Below are 21,992 nucleotides of genomic sequence, written 5' to 3'. Positions count from 1 at the left end.
GTTTTTTTTTTTTTTTTTAAGATTATTTGGTGCTTGAAATCTGTAGCTATGATTTTGAATGAACAGGGCTACTTCCAGTAAGTAGATCATATAATGAAGATTTGAAAGTGCTTATTTTCATTTCATCTCCTGCCCTTCCCACAATGGCCGCAGTACAAAAAATCAAGACTATATATGTAATTACATAGTATGTTATACACACACACGATATTCTATATAGATCAAGACATGTCTTACTTCTTTGTGGGCATTGGGGAAAATAGTTTAGGTATATATACTCTTCCTTCCCACTCCCACCTCTCCACCGACACACACATACACACACACACACACACACGCACGCTGCCTAGAGTTAATTATAAATTACGTATATGTTTGATCTTCAGCAAAGTGTAAGCATAAAGAATGATGTTTAAATGCACTGTAGAGCCCCAATTCGAAAGTTGTGTTATTGCAAAGCCTTATTAGCATGCAAAGCCTAATTAGGTTAAACTTACTTAACCTAAACTTGCCATTAACTTATTTTTCTGGATATAAATCATAGCCATAACAGTGATTTTTTTTTGTTTTTATTTATTTTTATAGTGGCAGGGCCTTGCTCTCTTACCTAGGCTGGAATGCAGTGGCGTGACCATGCTCACTTGAAGTTTTGGGCTCAGGTGATCATCCTGTCTCAGCCTCCCAACTATAATAGGTGGGACTACAGACACGTGCCACCACACCTGGCTAAGTTTTTAATTTTTTATTTTTGTAGAAATGAGGCCTCACTGTATTGCCCAGGCTGGTCTCAAACTCCTGTCCTCAAGCGATCCTCCTGCCTTAGCCTCCAAAAGTGCTGGGTTTATAGGCATTACCTACAACACCAGGCCCATAATAGTGATTTAAAAAAATTTTTTTATTATTCAGTTATTTATTTATTTTTAGACAGAGTCTCGCTCTGTCACCCAGGCTGCGAGTGTAGTGGTGCAATCTCAGCTCACTGCAAGCTCTACCTTCCGGGTTCACGCCATTCTCCTGCCTCAGCCTCCTGAGTAGCTGGGACTACGGGCACCCGCCACCATGCCTGGCTAATTTTTTGTATTTTTAGTAGAGATGGGGTTTCACCATGTTGGTCAGGCTGGTCTCGAACTCCTGACCTTGTGATCTGTCCCCTTGGCCTCCGAAAGTGCTGGGATTACAGGAGTGAGCTACCATGCCTGACCCATAATAGTGATTTTTCAACATCAATGCGTATGTATGATATTCTCAACAGTGCTAAATACTGATATCGGCTGTATTCACATAATTCTTTATTTACAAAACAACTTTTTAACTAGAAGATTTTTTCCTGTTTCGTAAGGTTTGAGGAATGTAATGGTTCAAAGGGAAAAAAAGCCAACCCAATAACACAGCATCAAAACTCTCTGTGATTTTACAACTGGATCATAAGGATACCTGTGGTATTTGAAAACCTAATTATAGTTATACCTCTTGGCGTAATTATAAGCTCCTCTCCTTCCAGACAGAAAAATTAAATGGTGAAATGTTTATGTACATACATAGCACCAATGTGGAATAAACCCTGCTATTTCTCTACATGAAAAATAAATGTAATTGGGCTAAGTTGACATTTTCTAGAGAGGACACATAGGGTAGGAGATGCTAAAGCTGTTTCTTTCTCCCCTCAGAAACAAAACACTGTAATTGTCATTTGAATTAGAATGTACCATGCCAGGGACTGAGGCTTTCTTTAATGATAAAATCCAATCTATATAATGTTCTTCTGTGGAGAGAATTTGTGTTGACAGGTAAGTATTACACATGGACAACTTAACTCAAATGTTTTTAAAATGTACACCCAGAAGTTTTGTCTTTGTGTAAAATATTACTGCTTTTTCGTCTTTGAAACGCCAAGGTTTTCCCCTTTGTTCTCAGATAGCAGTCAGTAATCCTGCGCTTTAAATTCAAATCATTGGCTGGCTTAGATCCTGACTGAAAAATTTGGGAGGAATAAAGGATCATAGATGAGTTCACAAAACCTCAGGAATGAATTAAATGCAAAATGAGTCTATTTGTTTTGGTGGTTTGGATTTGGGGTTCTTTGTAGCAAAACCTCATGGATTCTATCAGTTTGGATTTTGGAAATTAAGTTAGATGGGACTGGTATTGTCTTTGAGAGAGACTTGTTGAGAACAGACTGAAGAGGAAAAGCTCAGGTGAACACATGATTTGCATCCAGTACATGTTGTAAATTATTGGCATATTTTGGCTGTTCCTCAAACCAGGCCTGGCTGCATCTGTGCTTAGAGGTAAAACTAATAAGAGGACCACATTTTGGGTTCTGCATGTGAGCTCAGTACTGTGTGAGTGAGTCACTCACATCAACATAACCAGATGAGTTGAGTATTATTATTACTTCCGTTTTAAGATGGGTAGATGTAGGTTGAGAGGGCTTGGGTAATTTGAAAGGACACAAAGTCGGGATCTAAATCCAGCTCTCCTGGTCCAGAGGTTCATCTTTGTGATCCTGACCGTTCCACCCCACAGGAGCTGCTGTTAGCTTTATTTCTCTGTACTTGAAAACTAGCTTAATATCCTATGTACTAAACCTTTCTTTTAATAACATATAAAACTGGAAAACAAACGTTCATAAATTATCACCTTACCTGGAGATGATTTTTGCTAGATTTTGTGTATTGTGGAGGAATATTTTTCCTCTAATCTCTTAAGATCCTGTGGGACTGAGAATTAAAACAACAAAAGAATAACAGCGGAAAAAAAGTTTGTGTGTAAGAAGCTCACCAACTGGTTAAAGCTAGAGACGTGTATACCTAACATAGTAGGGTATAGGGAGGGAATAGTGAGGAGAGAGAAAAGGCCTCTGGGAAGAACCACTGGGCTTCTTAATGGAAGAGAAAGGGGTTTCTAGAGGTAAGCAAGTTTGTTCTTGCAATTGTGAGTGATTTTTGGTCTTTCTGTTTTCTTCATGGTCACAAAGGTCCCTGGAGAGGGGATTTGTGGTAGGTTTACTCTTGGCCTCCTTTCTCGGGGTAAAGGCCACCTGAAGAGGAGAATTATGGCAGCCTCATTTTCTTTAACTTTCTGCTTCTAGTCCACTCAAGGAAGCTCCAAGAAAGCCGCTTTTTGTGTCTGTTGAATCTCAAATATTTTTAGCTTAAAACAATCTTAATAACAACTATGGAGTTCTGAGTGGGTCTCTGTAGGTGTTTTGATCTTCTATTTTGTATCGTTGCATAAAACGTGTCATTTTCCTTGCCCTCAGAACCCTCTGATGGCATTTCTTCTCCCTCAAAAGGAAATCAGTCTTTAAAATGGCACAGAAGTTATGCATGGGCTCTCCTTTCCAACTTCTCCAAACCTCTCCTCATCATCTCAACCTTGTTCAGTTTGCTCCAGCCACAGCCACCTGCTTTCGTTTCTGTAGTTCTCCGAGCACTCCTCTGCTCCTGCACGTTTGCACGTGCTCTTCCCTCTGCTTGGGGTGCTTTTCCCCAGAGAGCTGCATAGCGCACTTATTTTCTTCACAGCCTTCCCTGACTAGCTTACATAAAGCAACAACCCCAGGCTGGGCAACATAGTGATAGCCCATCTGTACAAAAAAAAAAAAAAATTAAAAATTAGCTGGGTGTGTGATGTGTGCCTGTAGTCTCAGCTACTTGGGAGACTGAATTGGGAGGTTCGCTTGAGCCCAGGAGTTAGAGGATGCAGTGAGCCGTGATTGCCACTGCACCCCAGCCTGGGCAACAGAGTGGTACCCTGTCTCAGTCAATCAGTTAATCAGTCAGTAAAATGAACCAGCGACCCTCCTGTCTGAGCTCTCTTTTTCCCAACTCTGCATTGTTCTCTCCATGGTATCGCTGTCTCTTGTATTTTCACTTGTTTATTTATTTATTTGCTGTTCCTAGGCAGTGACTGTGTTTTGTTTATTGCTATATCCTCAGCAACTAGATGAGTGGCACATAGAAGATGCTCCAGAAATGTTTGTTGAATAAAAGAAAGAAATGAAAATATGTGAAAATGTACACAGACATGCCTGTGCACACGCAAACACACACAATATCATACATGGTATTGTGCAGCCTGCTTTGCATTGTATCAGGACTAGTATTACATTGTATCGCTATTTTTGTAATTTTTAAAATTATTAAGACTTTTGACAGTGTAAATTGTCTGGGTAAAAATTATTGAGATTTAATTAGAGCTACATGATTTGTTAACCTGGGCTTGTCCTGTAAATGTTAGTTGGCCATGATTTTATTTTTTCCTTTACCTTTAATTTACAAAGCCAGTTAGTTGCTAATCCTGTTAGCAGCTTTAAACATCAATATTCCCTACTCCCATTACTACTAAGCCATTCTTTTTAAAAGTCATAATTGTGCCGTGCTTTTAAAAATGTTAAAGAAAATGAGCTTTTTAGACTGCTAAAACTGGGCTTAATTCTGATTCTCCCATTGCCAGCTCGTGTGTTCCTGGGCAAATTATTTGACTTCTGAACCACAATGTTGTTGATTATTAAGATGGTTATGATAATATTGAACAGAGTCATTTGCAGGTTTAATTGAAATAATTCATATAAAAGTGGTGCCAGTTCATGTTTATACCCTGAAAAATAACTGCCAGGCAGATTGGAATACTTGAATCTGTATATTTTAACCTCACAATATAAATGGATATTGTGTGCATAATTTTAAAGATGTTTCCCCACGCTGCCTGTCTTCTGGTTATTCAAACACGAATCTAGGCACTGCTGTGAAGGAACTTTGCAGATGGAATTAAGGTTACTAATCAGCTGACCTTAGGTTGGGGATAGTTTTTTGAATGATCTAAGTCGGCCATCTGTAAATAATTACATAAGCTTTTAAAACTAGACAACTCAGGCCAGGTGTGGTAGCTCACACCCGTAATCCCAGCACTTTGGGAGGCTGAGGTAGGCAAATCACGAGGTCAAGAGATCAAGACCATCCTGGCTAACACGGTGAAACCCAGTCTCTACTAGAAAAATAAAACATTAGCTGGGTGTGCTGGCACGCGCCTGTGGTCCCAGCTACTCAGGAGGCCGAGGCAGGAGAATCACTTGAACCTGGGAGGCAGAGTTTGCAGTGAGCTGAGATAGCACCGCTGCACTCCATTCTGGGCAATGGAGTGAGACTCTGTCTTAGAAAAAAAAAAAAAAAAGCAGACCAACTCAGAAACTCAGAGATGAGGCAGAAGAGGGAACCAGTGGAGAGACTGGGCACAAAGAGAAAAGACTTGTAGGGTAAGAGGAGACTCCACCTGCCATTACTGACTTTGAAGGGGCCATAAGCCAAGAAATGCAAGTGATCCCTCGAAGTTGAGAACAACACCCACAGGCAGCGAGGAAATGATGATAAAGCCTCAAGTTCCCCCATCATGGATCCTGGTGGCACTACTCCCTCCTTAGTGTCTTTCCCCAGAGCTCCTAGGCTGTCAGTCAGGGTGTAACTTTATAGAGTTATTCCCTGCATTTAATATGTCATTGTGCATATTTTTTTTATTTGTTTTTTTTTTTTTGGTTGTTGTTGTTTTTGTTTTTAACATAAAGGGACTTAAGGAATACGCAGACCCCAGAGACTCAGCACTGGGCAAGCCAGCCATAAACACTTCCTTTTTTTTTTTTCTTTTTTGAGACAGAGTCTCACTTTGTCACCCAGGCTGGAGTGCAATGGCGCGATCTCGGCTCACTGCAAACTCCACCTCTCGGGTTCAAGTGATTCTCCTGCCTCAGCCTCCTGAGTAGCCTGGGACTATAGGCATGTGCCACCACGACCGTCTAATTTTTATATTTTTAATAGAGACAGAGTTTCACCATATTGACCAGGCTGATCTTGAACTCCTGGCCTTGTGATCCGCCCACCTTGGCCTCCCAAAGTGCTGGGATTACAGGTGTGAGCCACCATGCCTGGCCAATGCTTCCCTTTTTACATGCATTCGATCTGTGAGACAGTGAGAAATTACTGAAGTTTGAACTTTTGTTCTTTCTTCTTCAAAACTTGAGATAATGTATACAGTCCTTTGCATATAAGAAGATAGAATGAGTGTACTTTTTATCTCCAAAATTGTATGTAAGGATATTTGAAAGGGAGTCAAGTGTGTAGTTTAGAAATGGTCTTCCTAAACATTCACATAGCTCCTTTCACAGAAATAAAATTCTCTGAGCCCATTTCATTATGATTTACCAAGTCTGGTCTTGTTTTTACTGTTGTTGTTTAAAGAAAATTCTTTTCTAGTTGATTTCTGGAAGTTGAACGGCAGGGAGATGAAGGTACCTTAAAGGTAAATTTTTGTATGACTAACTTTTCTCTCTTGTGCTAATTATACGTGCTTTCACTTTTCTCCAGCAGTCTCCAAATTCATCTTCCCTCTGGCCTTTGATGTGTGGCTGTCAGCTAATATTTTTATACAGATAATATTTTCAAGTTCCTGCCAGAAGAATTCCGGGGAATACTTTCTCATCTTGCTTTCCAGGTCTCTCCCACCTCTCTGCCTCCTTCTTCCTAATCTGCTCTTTGTTCTTATGATGTCCCCTCTTATTGTCCCGGGCCACCAGCCCCTTTGACTCCCCTTCTAGGCCAGGTGCTGGCCAGTCACCTCACCGAGATCCCTGGTAGCCCTCAGACCCCTTTGTCTTCCTGTCTTGTGCCATGACTGCCCTGTGGTCACTGCTTCCAGGCTGTAGGGCACTGCTAAGCGAAATGATGAATCACTGCTGTCTCTTCAGCAGACTAATTAATAGAAGGCAGTCCTTTGATTCTTCATCTCCTGTTGACTTCCCAACCCATTTCCTTCAATAGCTCTTATTATGTTTTTTACACAGTTTTTAAGTCCCAGTCTGCAGTCTCCACTCAATCTCTAAGGATGACGTTACCACTTTATTTTATTGAGAAGATCTGGGTCAGGGGACACAATTCAGATGTCAACAGGGGCCACTGAAATTACTGAAATGAAAGGGATGTCAGGCAGGGGCTGTTGTAGACTTGCAGGATGCTGGCCGTACCCAAGGAGGGGCAGCACCGATTGGAGTCTGGGGCAAGCTGGGCTCAGTATTGCCCCATCTTCTGTTTTCTCTAGAAAAATCAAATGTCTGGTTTTCTAGTGAAATCTGTACATGTTGAAGTCACATTTTTGGAAATACTGTGTGGACTAGAACAAAACACATCTGGCAGCTAGTTGTCTTGATTCTAGGGCTTCTCTTTCTTTTCTCACCTCATCATATTTCTCTATATCCATTTGCCAGCATTTCTTTGTCTCCAGGGTCACTTCTTTTCCTTCCTGTCTCACACGTCCAGTTGTTGTCTCTCCACCTTTTATCTGCATAAAAACATTCAGGATATCCCCCTTCCTAAGCACATAGCTAATGACTCCTCCTTCCGTGCTCTTGCCTGTGTCCTGGTGTCCCGTCTTTTCTTCATTCTTTCATACTGAGTTTATAAACAGTGAAAGGGTCTATGTTCATTGCTCTTACTTCTTCACTCCTTCTTTTAACCCCTACAATCATTTGTCTTCACGACTTCTCTGAAGCTCTCTCATTCCCTGGATCCTGTGATTGTACTAACCCGAATTTTCCTCTCTGAACACTACTTTGCCATCTGTTTTCACCAGCTCATCTTGCTACATCCTAACCATGTTATTTCTCCATCTTACTCACTTTTCCTTCTTGAATAGGCCCCATAACTACCCTTAATTATAAGGTTTTTTTTTTCCTGGTTTTTCCTAGTATTTCGTCTGCCCATCTCATGTGACAGCCATACCATATTATGTTAGATTACATTATAGGTCATTAATATGCCTCTCCTGTATCAAAATCAAAAATGTATCATGATTTTTTTTTTTCCCAGAAAGAGACTTTACCTTATTATTACGTTTTTTGTGTCCCCTATAGCATGTAGCCCAGTGGTAGGTATCGAATACATTTTTAAAATAACTTTCACATTATTAATAATTAAAACCTAAGACCATAGGATACCTCTGACACTGCCACCACCAAGCCCTGCAGATGAGAACTTAGGAAGGTTTTTTTGCTACATGCTAGGTTTGGCCCATGATAGTCAAAGAAAAAACTTTGTCTCTCACTTGAATGCTTCTTCCACAGAAGATTAACTCTGTGATTGTATTCCAGGACAGCTGACTCCACCTGCTGTTTGCAAAATATGGAAGATATATTATCACATAGCAGAGATGGGTTTTCTTCAGAAGTACTGTTCTAGACAGAAATTGGTAAAAACTCAAGTGAATCAAAATCCTTTAGGATAAAACCCCATTTAGAATAGTGATGGGGGGGGGCAGGGGTGAAGAAAAGAGGTAGTTCCTCAAAGTTAAGCTTTAGTTTTGAGGAGGAGATTTTAACTTTTAATTATGGATAACAACTACTAAAAATGGATAATAATGAGGACTTTTTGGGGAGTGGGTGAGGGCTTATTGTTTGCCAAGCTTTCTATGTGAATTACATCACTTAATTCTTACACAATAAGTGGGAATTATGGAATCTCCCTTTTATAGATAAGGACCCTGAAGGACAGAGAAGTTAAGTCAGCTTGTTTAAGGCCACACAATCAGTGAGTAGTGGAGCTGGGCTTCAGCCAAATCCCAGAGTCCATCCTAGTAACCACTCTGTACCAGAAAAGGGAGTTGAGGGGGGAAAGAAAGGATCAGTCTGGAACATCTGTTTCCTACCCCTGTTCCTAGGATCTAAATACTACTTTATAGCAAGTCTGTTCCTGCCCCAAAGACAATTGTGTGGCACCTTTGCACATTGTCCTTCAGTTTATCTTCCATATTACTCAGTGTTAGCAGAAGAGGAAAGCATACTGGTTTTGTTCCGTTCTAATGTATAGCAATAAAGGGCAGAATATCAATAAGGAAAAATTAACCTACCTGAATTTTAAAGGTGAACTGGAATGTGTTAAATTGTACCTGCAAATACAATTCAGACCATGGGATACTCTACAGGCCCAATAACTCAGTTTCTTCAATGAATAACTTGGAAGGAAAAAGAAAAAAGATGAAGAATGAACCTGTAGATTGAAACATTGTTTAAAGATCTATCAAGCAATCACAGTGGTGGGTCCTGATGAAACCCTAATTTAAACAAATGGTTTTTAGATACACTTTTATAAAATAATTGGGAATGTGATCACTGACTAGAAATGGGGTGATGCTGGCATAGAAATTCCTCTCCCTAACAACAGGAATTATTGCTAATTTGGGGGATATGATAATAGTCTTACAATTACCTTTTAGACATATGTACTAAAATATTCATGGAAGAAATGATAGGATTTCTTGGATTTGCTGCAAGATAATATGGTAGTGTGGGTGGTGGGAGGATTGATGGAGCCAGATTGGCATGGGTGGTGATTGTTGAAGCTGGTCATGGGTACTTGGCACTTCATTGTATTAATCTACTTATCTTGGTACATCTTTCACATTTTCCATAATGAAAGTTTCAGGAAAAAAAAATAAACTGGTAAATCCAACTTAAATAATAAATTGTTTTAAAACTTTAAATACTTAAGGTATTTTAAAGTCTAGAAAGGTTGTTTAGTCTCAATGAAGTTTAATCCTGGCTCAGCATTCAGATCAAGTAGATATTGTCAGGACACTGATGACTGAAACCCAAGGTAAGTTTCTATCCCATATCATTATGGAGACATTCTGGACTTGAAACAATTTAAGAGATGGGGTATTGCTGTGTTGCCCAGGCTGGCCTCAAACTCCTAGGCTCAAGCAGTCCTCCTGCCTCAGCCTCCCAACTAGGTGGGATTGCAGGCTCTTACCACAGTGCCCAGCCAGACTTTTTAATTTTTAAGGGCAATGGGAAAAGTATAAAATTGGCCTTTAATCTAACTCCTATTCGTCTTAAGAGAGGACACGACATGGACCCATAGTGGCCTCAAAAAGCTGCAGTCCTTGATGATGTCGTGAAGAAGGGTCATGGAATCTCACAAGAAAGAGAAATTGTCATTAATGCTGGTCAGGCAGTTAGGCAAATGTAGCCACAGTAGTCTTAGAAGTTGTTTTTTTCATGTTTTCTGGGTCATTAGGGAGATTTTGTTCTTAATCTCAAAAAGTACTGCTGTATTCTTGTTTGTATTGGTTGACTGTTTAAAATCAGTTTGCAAGGGAGAATGTTCTTTTTCTAGAATGTCTTGATAAATTTAGCTTAGGATAGTGTACTTAATTACTGATTTCTGTAGAAGTTAAGAATGCCAGTGTTACATCTTTCTTCACCAAGCCCATCTCATTCAGCTTCCAACTGTGTAAGGATGGGGGTGGAAGTGGAGGGGCCTGATTTTGCTTTGGAAGTAGATAATGATGCCAAGATGTTCTCACATCACTGAGGGCTTGTGGGTGTGGTGGGTCACTTAACAGAGCCGGCTTCCCTAGCCAGCCTTCTCCTTCCATCCTCTCCTGGACTTCTCCCGTCTTTTAGACCCTTCCTTCCTAAAATTATTTAATGGCTTTGCTTCCATGACCTGTGTTCTCTCCCAGTGCACTTATCAAAAACCCATCTTGTTGCTGACCACTTTTAAATGGATGAAGTTCAGCCACGAATGAACCCAGGGCTCTTTACTAAACCTTCCAGACCTATTTTTCCAACTACATTGTATATGTATTCACCAAGAGGTTCCATAGGCTTTTGGAACTCAAATGTGATAAAAATTTAATTATGCACCCCTTGCCACTTTATGTCTTCTGAATTCTCTGTTCCCACAGAGAAAAAAGTCAGAAACCAGAGTCGTAGAGTCATTAGTGATGTCTGCCCCTTCGTGCCCCAACTGAATCCCCTAAATGCTTTTCTCAGTTTTCCTCTTTCCTGCTTTCTCACTGCTAGTTCATGGCCCTGAAACCATCATTGCATCCCCTGCCTCCAAATTCATCCTCTGATGTGGTCTCCAGAACGATCTTTTGAAATTCTAATTTGATGTTGATTTTTCTCCCGCTTTAAAGCCTTCTGCACTGGGCTGTGAACCTTTTTCATCAGAGTACTGTTGTCATCAAACTTGTGAGCATCTCCTTCAGTATGTGTATTTATTATAAATAATACACACATTATTGCACGGATATATTCAATTTTGTAAACACACCTACAAAGTAGAAGTCTCATATTATCTTTCATACAACAGAAATAGTTAGGATGGCTGACTATGCCTTCTGGTCTGACTGCTGAAGGCACTCTTTGATTCACCCCTCTGCTTTCCTGCCTACTGGCCTTCTGTGAAGAACTCTCCCCTCCTCATTCCCACATGTTCCTACTCACCTCAATCATTCCTGTGCATATATCTACACTTTTGTTTTGTTTTGTTTTTGAGACAGAGTCTTGCCCTCTTGCCCAGGCTGGAGTGCAATGGCGCAATCTCGGCTAACTGCAGCCTCTGCCTCCCAGGTTCAAGCAATTCTCCTGCCTCAGCCTCCCGAGTAACTGGGATTACAGGTGCCGGCTACCACGTCCCACTATTTTTTTGTATTTTTTAGTAGAGACAGTGTTTCACCATGTTGGCCAGGCTGGTCTCAAACTCCTGACCTCATGATCCACCCGCCTTGGCCTCCCAAAGTGCTGGGATTACAGGTGTGAGCCACCGTATCCTGCCATATCTACATTTTATACAGTTTCCAAGTATAGGTATTTTAGATCCTGTTCTCCATGGGCTTTAGCATTATAGCCTTGATAATTTCTTAATTTTATTGCTTTGACTTCCCCAAATTAATTAAACCATTTACCATCTCTCTAATATTGGATATTCAGATATTTCCAATTACTCATTGTTATTTAGAGTTCTGTAATGAACACCTTTGTGTATATAATTTTTTCCTGCTTTTTGCAGATTATTTCCTTAAGACAAATCCATTTGGATGTAATTAGTGACTCTTACTACATATCATGCATTAATGCTTTCCTAAAGGTTTTGTATTAAATACAGTGCCACTAGCAATGAATGACCAGCAATTTTTCTACAACATCGCCACCAGTGAGTGTTCGGATTTTGTGTGTGTTTTGGTATATGTAAAATGGTAACTCATGGCTGTTTAATATGCATTTTTGGTTACCATTGCAAATGAAATTTTCTCCATAAACTTATTTTTTTTTCTAGTAAGACTAGGATTTCAATTTTTTTCTTAAAATATATACACTTAAATGAAGTTGTATTTTACATACTATACAGTAATCATTCCTTTATCAAATATGCAGTTCTGTTAGCTTCTCTAATAATAAAATAGCTGCATACTATTCTGCCTATTTGTTGGATGAGAAAACTTGAGGCTTAGATAGGCTAAGTAACTTGACAAATCATATAGCTAAAAGTTGTGGCCGTGGGGTATTAAAAGTCAGGCTGATTTATTTCAAATTCTACCCTCTAAGTCATCTTGCTTGCTTCCTTTGACAAAAACAATACCTATTGTTTATAATAAAATTATGAAATACAGATAAGCAAAATGAAAGATTAAATCACATTAATCTGAAATCCTGCCACACAGTAACAACCACTGTCAACATGGTGTCATATGATAGCATACCTCCGAGGTAGACACAAGACCCACTGACTAGGGGTGGGAGAGGTTTTGAAAAAATGTGCGTGTACCTCTCCTTTCATCTTCCCTCCCACCTCTCTCTCTAATTAAAGATGTTACTGGTAGTAGACTGCTCTGGGATCCATGACGAAGGGGAAGAAGAAAGTGTTGAAAGCCATAGATGGTTATCTTTCCTGACTTTTATGTGTGTGTGTATTTATGAAAAAGCAGATCCTTTAGTATATCATGAGTGTCCTTCTATGTCATGAATTACTGGTAACCACTCCTGTAACTGGTTCTGCTTAATATTCTGATGGATGTACCTCAGTGTACAGACATTTAGACTGTTTCCATTTTTTTAATTGTAAATATTGTAACATTCTTGTGAAAAGAGTATATATTTATCTTTGCTCATTTTTCCATGTTTTTCTTGTAAGTCTAATAAATGTAGAATGATAGGCCAAAGGCCATTATATTTTTAGAGCTTTTGATGAGCATTGTCAATTGCCAGTTTATCAACCAAAAAAGCAGCTATCAATCTGGTCTGTGGTAAAATGAGAAGGAAAATGGGGGAGGAGATGAACCCACCAATCCATTTTTTTTTTTTTCCTTAAACACACATGATGCAGAGATCATGGTTGTAATCTGACAATGAAAATGTGCCTATTCCATGTGGGACATTTTATGGGAAAGAGTCTCTGCTGTTCTTGTGGGGTCAGTAATGATAGAGTTCATAATGGGCCAACCCACTTTTCAGACCTATGATGACCTCACTGGGGTATGTTAGTTCCTGCAGTTCTACTGACATGATAAAGTGTTATATTCCAGTGGGCTGAAGTCATTGCTTTTATTCAATCACTATACAAATTTCACATTAGTTCAGAATGGCCTTTCACAGTGCTTGTGGGATCTCAGTGGTTTGACTTCATATTTTTTGAGTGATATTTGCAGTAACATATTGGTTAGTGATTGAGTGGAAGTACTTGATTTTACAGGATTTCTTGGATATGGATGCCTGAATTTTGAGAGTGGTGCAGTCATTTCTTGCACATTTTCAAAAAGGATAGAACATATTTCAGGACATTTATAGAATGCTTTTTTTCTCTGAGGACATGATGACTGACTATAATCTGCAATCTCTGATTTCTACCCTGATGCTTCAAGAAGTGTACAAATAATGGGAACATCTACTCTAAAGTTCTTGCCCCCAACTGAATTGAAATCCACTGTTTAAATATATTGTTATGTAATTTTACACTATAATTCATATTTTTATATAGTTTTAATATATTGTTATGTAAATTTTGCACTTCAGTCCATATTATTCTCATATAAAATGAAGTTTTAAAATATTTGCGGCAAAAAAAAATTGGTATATAGTTGGTATACCAGAAAGCTGAACCATGTTCTTTGCTTCACTAGGCTGCCAGTACAGTCTCATATAGCATGTTACTGTACATATGTTTACTTTTATATAAAACTTTATGGCAGACTTTAATCATTTCAGTCAATTCGGTCAAAGAATGTCATTTTCAAAGAATGACAACTTTTGAATTCTACAACTGCTCAGAATCTTTGAATTATGATCTTACTGTGGAAAATAAAAATAATTTGGCAGTATTGGCAAAGAAAGCAAGCCATTACTAAACACTTCAAATATGATTGCAAAGCAACATGTTAATTTAAACACATGTGGGCCTTGTTTGATGTAATATGTCAGTAGTTATTACAAATACTAAAATTTTGGAACCTCGAGGGAAATTGACTACACTGACTTTTATTTTGGCATGGAAAATGGGTTCACTGAGGACTTTGGGACATGGGATTATCAGATTATTCATTGAGCTAATATTTACAGCACAGTGCTTAGTACTGTGGGAACACAGAAAAAACTGCATACTAAACCTTTTAAAGCATGAGGGATGAATCCCAAGCCCTCATCCATCCTCAGATTTGCAGATATACCATAACATGTAATTTCTTCATCTCTTTAATGTCTATTTATTTTATTGGCTAAAGGCTATCACTTCCTTGTACCACTTGATCTTCGCTTTGATTGCTAGGACTGCTGGCTTTTTTCTAACAATCCCACAAAGAAATAAGTTTGAAGTTTGCTCATGAGAGTTACTAGATAGTCAGAAAACAAAGCTTTCTTGGAATACAGATGTTTATTGGTTGGCTGGGCTCCATGTAACTAACACAGCCCAAGCTTGTGATTGGAATTTGCTTCTCAGCTAAGTTAGCTCTACTTGTCAGGGACTCTTCATCTACAATTTGAAAATGCCAAGCTCTATTTGAAAGAATCTGTTATTTGAGGAACAATGTCTTATTGAGAAAGCAAAACAGACTTTTGGAATATTTAAACAGTGAGCATTAATATGTGATTAAATACCCGAATGAATGGGTGGTGGAAATAGTACCGGGTGTTGGCAGTGAGAGGAAAGGAAGACTACTTAGGGACATAATATGTATTGAGCCACAAATATGGTTTTGAGCGTGTTGCTAGTAGAGGTTTTCATGTTGGTAGTAGAGGAGAAAATAGGGTCTTTAACAAAGGGTACAGAATGAGTATGGCCTCAGAAACAGGAGTAGATATGATATACTGAAGAAAAAGCCAGCCATCCTGGAGGCGTGAAGACCAAAAATAGAAGGAGATGAGGTTGGAAAAGTTGGAAAGGCAAGATGTGGAAGGTATTTAATGTCAAACTCAAGGATCTAGACTTTACTCTGCAGACATTGAAAACCAACTGGAGACTAGTGTAATTAAAAAGAAAGTTAAAGGCTGGGTGCAGCGGCCCATGCCTGTAATCCCAGCATTTTGGGAGGCTGAGGTGGAAGGACTACTTGAAACCAGGAGTTAGAAACCAGCCTGGGTTACAAAATGAGACCTCATCAGTACAAAAAAATAAAATAATAAACTAGTCAAGCTGGCACACCTATATTCCTAGCTACTCAGGAGACTGAAGCAAGAGGATTGCTGGAGCCCAGACTTTCGAGGCTGTAGTGAGTTGTGATTGTACCACTGCACTCCAGCCTGGATGACAAGGTGAGACCCTGTCTGGGCACATGAATTGGTGATGAGTAATTTAGTGCTATATTTTCTCTCTATTTATTTGGAATCTTATAAACCTATATTTCAGTACAGAAGGGCACTGAGTCACACTTAGGTGACATATTTCCTCCCAAAATCCCAGCGAACTTCAGGAAGTGGTGGGGGTGATTCAGCAAGGGGATATCTTCCTGACCATGTGATAGTTGTGGCTGCATAGAGCTCTTTTTGCCAGGCTATGAGAACAATCTTTCCGTAATTTCTGTTGACGCTTACTCAACGTTTTCTCAGATGGAAACTTGGGGGTAAGACTAGATGGGAGCAAACTTGGAAGATTTAGAGTCTGTCTGCTAAGTCTTCCTCCTGAAGCTTTTCTGAAGGGCCTGAACCTCCTGGAGAGGCCTTACTTACCAAAGAAAGGATAGATATTGGTCAGTTAGCTTGATTCTTTGATTACTTATGATAAAAAAAAAAGAATATGATAGGCTTTTATATTCCCAGTACCCCAAGATTGGCTCTAATCTTAGATGGGTCTTAAAAGTCCATGGAAGTCCATGTATAGTCTTATTTTAGGTATCTTAACCCAAATTGTGCAGAGGTATGTTTTACTGGATTGACCTAACCTAACTAACAGATCTTTTGAGATTTTATTTTGTATAATTTATAAAATGGAAAGTATTATCAATGTAGCATAAAGATTAAGAAATGAGCTCTGGAGCTGGTCTGCCTGGGTTCTGGTCCTGATTTCTTCACTACTTAACCTTGGGCAAGTTATTTAACTCCTCTGCCGCAATTATCTCATTTAGAAGATGGAAATAATTTACTTCTTTCCTAGGATTTTTGTCAGAATGAAACGAACAAATTTGTTGTTTATTTACTAAGAGTAAAGCTCTTAAAATATTGCCTGTTATATACGTTCCCAATAAATATTGCAATTAGTGTATCATAAATGAAAAAAATTAAAGCAGGTAAAGGTTAAGTGATTAAGTGACTTAGGTAGTTATCCGGCAACATGACTACACCAGGATTAGCATTTCTTATTTTAAGACAGTCTACTGAAGTAGCTGGTTTTTTAGACCAGAGGTCAGCAAATCTTTTCTTAAAAGGGAAGATACAAACATTTTATACTTGTATAAAATGTGGATCTTACGGTCTCTGTTGCTACTGCTCAACTCTGTCATTGTGTCTTGGAAAAATCAACCACAGGCAAAATGTAAATGTATGGGTGTGGCTGTGTTCCAATAAAATTTCATTTACAAAAACAGGTGGCAGACCCACATTTGGCCTTCTTACAGAGCCTTGCTTTATTCACTTAAGTCATATCTGAAAGGAGACTACAGATTCCATTTCATTTGGAAGGCTGAAATATGGCATTATGTATTATAATAAACAAACTTTGCTTTTTAGTGCTTGTTTAACATATTAGTCTCATGATGGTCATACTTTAGGATAGCAAAGGGATTTAGAAAATAAACAATAGTAACAAATGTGTTTTTTATTTCAAAGAGATCCATGGAAATCACTTATTTAATGGTTGGAGAATTATCTTAGAATTTGAGACCTGAGGTTGTGGGCAGGATGTTAAGAGTTTGTTTGATCAAATGGACCCAAATATAGACTGGTTTCTTTTTTTTCTTCTCTATGTATGGGATAGGTTTGTGAGTCAAATAAAAAGCTATTTGTAAGTATGCTTGTTGTTTCACTAAGGGTTTTTCTTCTAGGAATGTTGTTTGCATGGGTTTGGATTTTTTTATGCCTTACTTTTCAGTTTGATAATGTGTGCTTGTTTTCAAATTAAACTTGTCATTGAGCCTTTTTGCGAGTGGCTATGTTGGTTAGTTAGTATTTATAGCTTAAGTCTGTTTCTGAGGAAATGACTAAAGTCTCTTTGCATTCAATCAAAACTGTAGAACAAAGACCATCTTTGACTTACTTAAACCAGTCCTATGATGAAAACTCGAAAAATATAATGGTTCATGTTTATAAATGTTTTTGTGTATTCAGTCCTGGTTAGGCCAAATAATCAGAGCTCTGTGCTGAGAAAGGGATTGAATATATTCAATGCCTGTTAGTTAATGTGAATTTCTCTGGAGTACATTCAGGCAATGCTTATTTTCTCATAATCCTCCCATCTTTGCCCGCCCCCCTCCGCACACCGCCACCACTGCTTTTTTCATTTTACATATTGTTTTGAATTGGATTTTATAGAACATAGGTTGTTTTTTTTTTCTTTTTCTTCTTCTTCTTTTTAAACTCTTCTACTAATTTTCTCCTTTCTCATTCCTAGCCAAGAGCCCTAATCCAGGTGAAGCATGTAAACCTTGCACATGGAATTCCCAGCAAGGAGGCTGGTGTGGATCAGGGCAGGGCCTGGGAAGTGACTAACTTGCAGAAACCCACTGTGTCTTGTTCTCTTCTGGAGACCCCTGCTTCACCATGTTGTGAACATCTGCAGCCCCCCACTGCACCCTAATCTTGCCGTCTTACTGTTGATCAGTCCTCATGGAAGTGTAGGTGCCCTTGCTTCTGCTCATGATGTTCCAGGGCAGGAGATGAGGGGGCTGAGTAGGAAAGAAGAGAAGGCCCAGGTCCTGTCTGCTCAGACCTGAGCTGACCTCTGCCCTGGGACTCAGGCTGGGACTTGCATTTTACCATAAAGGCCCTATGACAGGTGGTGGTTGGATTTTGGGGTTAGATCAACTGTGTTGTGGACTGACTGGGGTTTTCTGCACTAGCTTTTAATCTAATTGTTACTTGGTTCCATTGATTGTTTCAGCTCTTTCATAAGCAGCTGGAGGAACCACTTCCCCAACTAAATCTTGGATCTAAGTATGAAACATGAAAGTGAAATCGCACCGCACAAGGCTGCACATCCACTCACTTCTGCCTCTGCTCTCAGAAGCACCTGAGGGTGGGATTCCTAGGCGCTCACTTTGAAAACTGCTCATTAACATGACTGTTTACTTTCAGAGCACAGCCTAGTCTTAAACTTGAGCTTGCCTATGTATATATCATAAATTACTTAAAATCTGCTGGGATTAGTGTGTATATATGGGCCATATATGAAGCCAGCTGTAGGAGAAAGCAGAACATCAGATGCTTACCTGATGTGATTTGATGGGGTGTTGAGAAATTCCACGATGAAAATCCACACCCCCATTCATTCCTGAAATTCCATAGTCAGTAATGCATTTTATTTCACTGTTAAGCACCTGTCTTTTCTGAAGCTTTTTTTTTTTTTTTAATAAAAAATGTCCTCATGAAGGATATCCATTAAGTTATTGCAACCTTGGAGCTGATCCTTTTGCTTCCCTGCTTGATTAAACATCTGGGGTTAATGAATCCTCAAAAGGACAGATAGAAGGAAGGAAACAGCCACATCCGTACGTCATAATTTTGTCTAGGACTGGCCCTGACTCTGTATGCATTTGTAAAACACGTGTGGCAATATCTCTTGTATTTAACTGGGAGACATTTTGCTTTCTCCTTTGGATGCAGATAGTTATGAGGTATTTGAAGAGATGGCATCTCAAAAGGAACTTCCACTGTTCTTAAATATTCTTTTAGTACCAAAATACATTTTATTACTGTATCATGGTGAGGATATATGTGCCCGTATATACTAATGGGAATTTTCCCCTAAGTATGAGTTATTCAAGAGATAAGAGAATCAGAAACGCAAGTCTGAAAAATAATGTATGTATTTCTACATATTTTATACAACTTGTTCCTGTTGGACAACAAAATAATACATTGTGGGCATTTCCTATTTTTTTACCTTAATGACAAAATATTGCAAAACCATGGTTCATTCATTTACTCAGCAAACATTCATAGAGTACATACCATGTGCTACTACTACTTTGTGCTATAAAAATTAATGATAGTGGCTTCAGCGGAAAAATTAGTCATCAGGGAATATTTGAGGTTGTCCAGTAACTGAGGAAGGAAGGGAGAGAAGGGTGGAGTGCTGGACGGGGACGAAGGAAGAAGGAGGATAGGAGAGAAAGGATGGATACAAGGAAGTCCTTAATACATGTTTTGTTGTTTTTAATTTTGCTCATGTTATCTAGTTTAATGTTCTTTATATAATCAGCCATTTGTCACTTTTATTTTTTCTGATGTGCTATAATTTTCACTTGTCGTTTTTGTATTTGTTTCTTTTCAGTATAAAAGAACGTGTGGATCAGTTTGCTAAGTACATCCAAGATTTGAAGAACTGAAATAAATCAGCATTAAACCTGCTTTTTAAAAACGTAAGTGAACTCACTTCTGGCTATGGTTCATTTCAGACCTTTCTAAAGCCTGCAATTACCTCTCAGTGTGTGAATTTTTTTCCAGGAGTAAAGTTACTGGACTCTAGTGAGTCTACTAATTAAGTCTAGGAGTGTTTGTATCCACTCCCCCTTTTAAAACCTATAAATTCTAAGAGTAGCACGAATAACATAGGTGGCTGTAGGATTTAGATGTGATGTGGCAGGCAATGAGCAAATCTTCATTTGGCACTGAGAAGGAAAACAGACCTGGTAGCACATAAAATAAAAATTACAGCCCTCTTCTCGAGTCCTTCATCACTCTCCACCTCACAGACCATTTCACTATCTTATCTACACCAGTGAGAATTGCTAGTTGACACATTAATGACCCAGTAGGCATAGAATATGAGGTGTTGGTTTCTCACAAACATATGTACCCACTTCCTCCCTATTTCTCTTGCTCATTAATAATAACTACTATTTATTGAGCTTCTACCAAGTGACAAGCATTTGATTAATTTGATTCCATATTCATTCCACAAATAGTGTTTCTGAATGCTTGCCGTGTGCCAGGCATGGCCCTGACACTACTTACTACCTTATCCTCATGGCACCCTTGCAGGGTAGGAGTTAACACTTCAGTGATCTGGATGAGGATATGAGAGAGGTAAGGAGCGTGCTGACGGTCACCTAAGTGAATGTGAACTGTCTGACTCTCTCTGATTTGCCATATCCTAAAGCATGTTTAGATGGTTTTCCTGGCATGGATGTCAGTAAGAGATTGGAACCTCCTGGATCGTATTCATAATAGGAATGTGATTCTCTTCCTTTTAAAGCTTGGCTGCAGTCACAGAAAGGAAGGAAGTTAGAGAAACATCCTGTCATACAGCTTTGGTACCTGTGTGGGGAGCTAAGAGATCTGATGTCCAGTTCCAGTCCTTTCATGAATTTCCTCTGTGTCCATGAGCTACCTAATGTCCATGGGAAACCGTTGATCTTATGCCATCCAAAGGGCACGGACCAGATGCTCTCAAGGGTCTGTCTCAGTCAGCTCTTTGCTGAAGGACCTTATGCATGGACGAAAGTGCACACGTCGCTAAGTGGATAGCTTGAGGGAATAAATGTCACAAAGTGGACACACTTCTTCAGTCACCACCTTGATTAGTAGAAAATTACCAGCACCCCAGAGCCCACCCCACCTCATGCTCCAGGAGCAACCAATATCCTGCCTTGTGATGCCTTTGTTTAGTTTGTCTTTGTGAATATAATCATACAGTGAATATTCTTTTGTTTTGCTACCTTGTTTTGAATCTACCTTGTTCTGCTTATTATGTTTGTGAAATCTACAATATTATATACAATATTTTTTGCATTCTCTTTGCTCTAATGCTATTCAATTGTATATCTATTTGACGGTTGCTGGACATTTAGATAGTCTCTTGTTTGGGCGTATTACTAATAGTGCTCCTGTGAATGTGTTGTGCATATCTTTTGGTGATGATTCTATTTTGTTTGTTCAGGGACTAAAGTAATTTTAATTCATGGCGCTTTGGAATGATGCTGAACTTTAGGTAGCCAAGTGATTTGCCTGCTTCAATGTGATGTTCCAAACTGCTTACTCAACAGGAAGATGTTTTTGTAGATTACTGTTGTGGGGTGTGGCCAGGTGGAAGCCCTCTCTGATATGTGAGTGGTGTGGTGGGGCTTATTGCCCTGGCAGAGAAGGGTTTTGTTTGCATAGTACAGAAAGGGACTATGTGGGGGAAGAAGAAATAGATCCAGAAGAGAGAGGTGTCTGGATTCCCATAGAAACTATCAGGATATCTTACCAATCAGATCAAGAACCTGGAAAAGTAAGAGCCCCAGGGAAGACTCATCTTATGAGACCCGATGTGTCTAGGGAGACGAATAGAGAAAGAAAAATGGAGGCAGGCCTGAGCTCAGAAGGAGCTCTCAAAGAATTTTCTGAACAAATTCATTAAGCCTAACTTGTTTTAAGGAAGTTGTGAAAAACCAGTCCCTAAAAGTATGAATCTTGAGTCAAGAATGAGCTTAAAAGTATAGAACTAGGAAAAAATGTACTTTCCCAAACAAATACGGGATGTGAGCATGTGGTGAGCAGATCACAATTCCACCACTTTCTTGTCTCATGACCTTTC

At 39.2% G+C, this 21,992-nt stretch overlaps 1 protein-coding gene across 1 annotated transcript in view; it reads left to right on the top strand.

Moving 5' to 3' along the window:
- Window positions 1-21,992, top strand: part of LOC105515203 (liprin-beta-1) — a 173,411-nt gene that overhangs the window by 34,486 nt on the left and 116,933 nt on the right. The window contains exon 2 of the mRNA XM_011946966.1: window positions 19,746-19,833. The gene's annotated coding sequence lies outside the window, so the exon portion shown is untranslated. The remainder of the gene's footprint in view (window positions 1-19,745; window positions 19,834-21,992) is intronic.

Source organism: Colobus angolensis, unplaced genomic scaffold (genome assembly GCF_000951035.1).
Source record: "Colobus angolensis palliatus isolate OR3802 unplaced genomic scaffold, Cang.pa_1.0 Scaffold256, whole genome shotgun sequence".
NCBI lineage: Eukaryota > Metazoa > Chordata > Mammalia > Primates > Cercopithecidae > Colobus > Colobus angolensis.
This window is presented reverse-complemented; position numbering and strand designations above follow the sequence as displayed.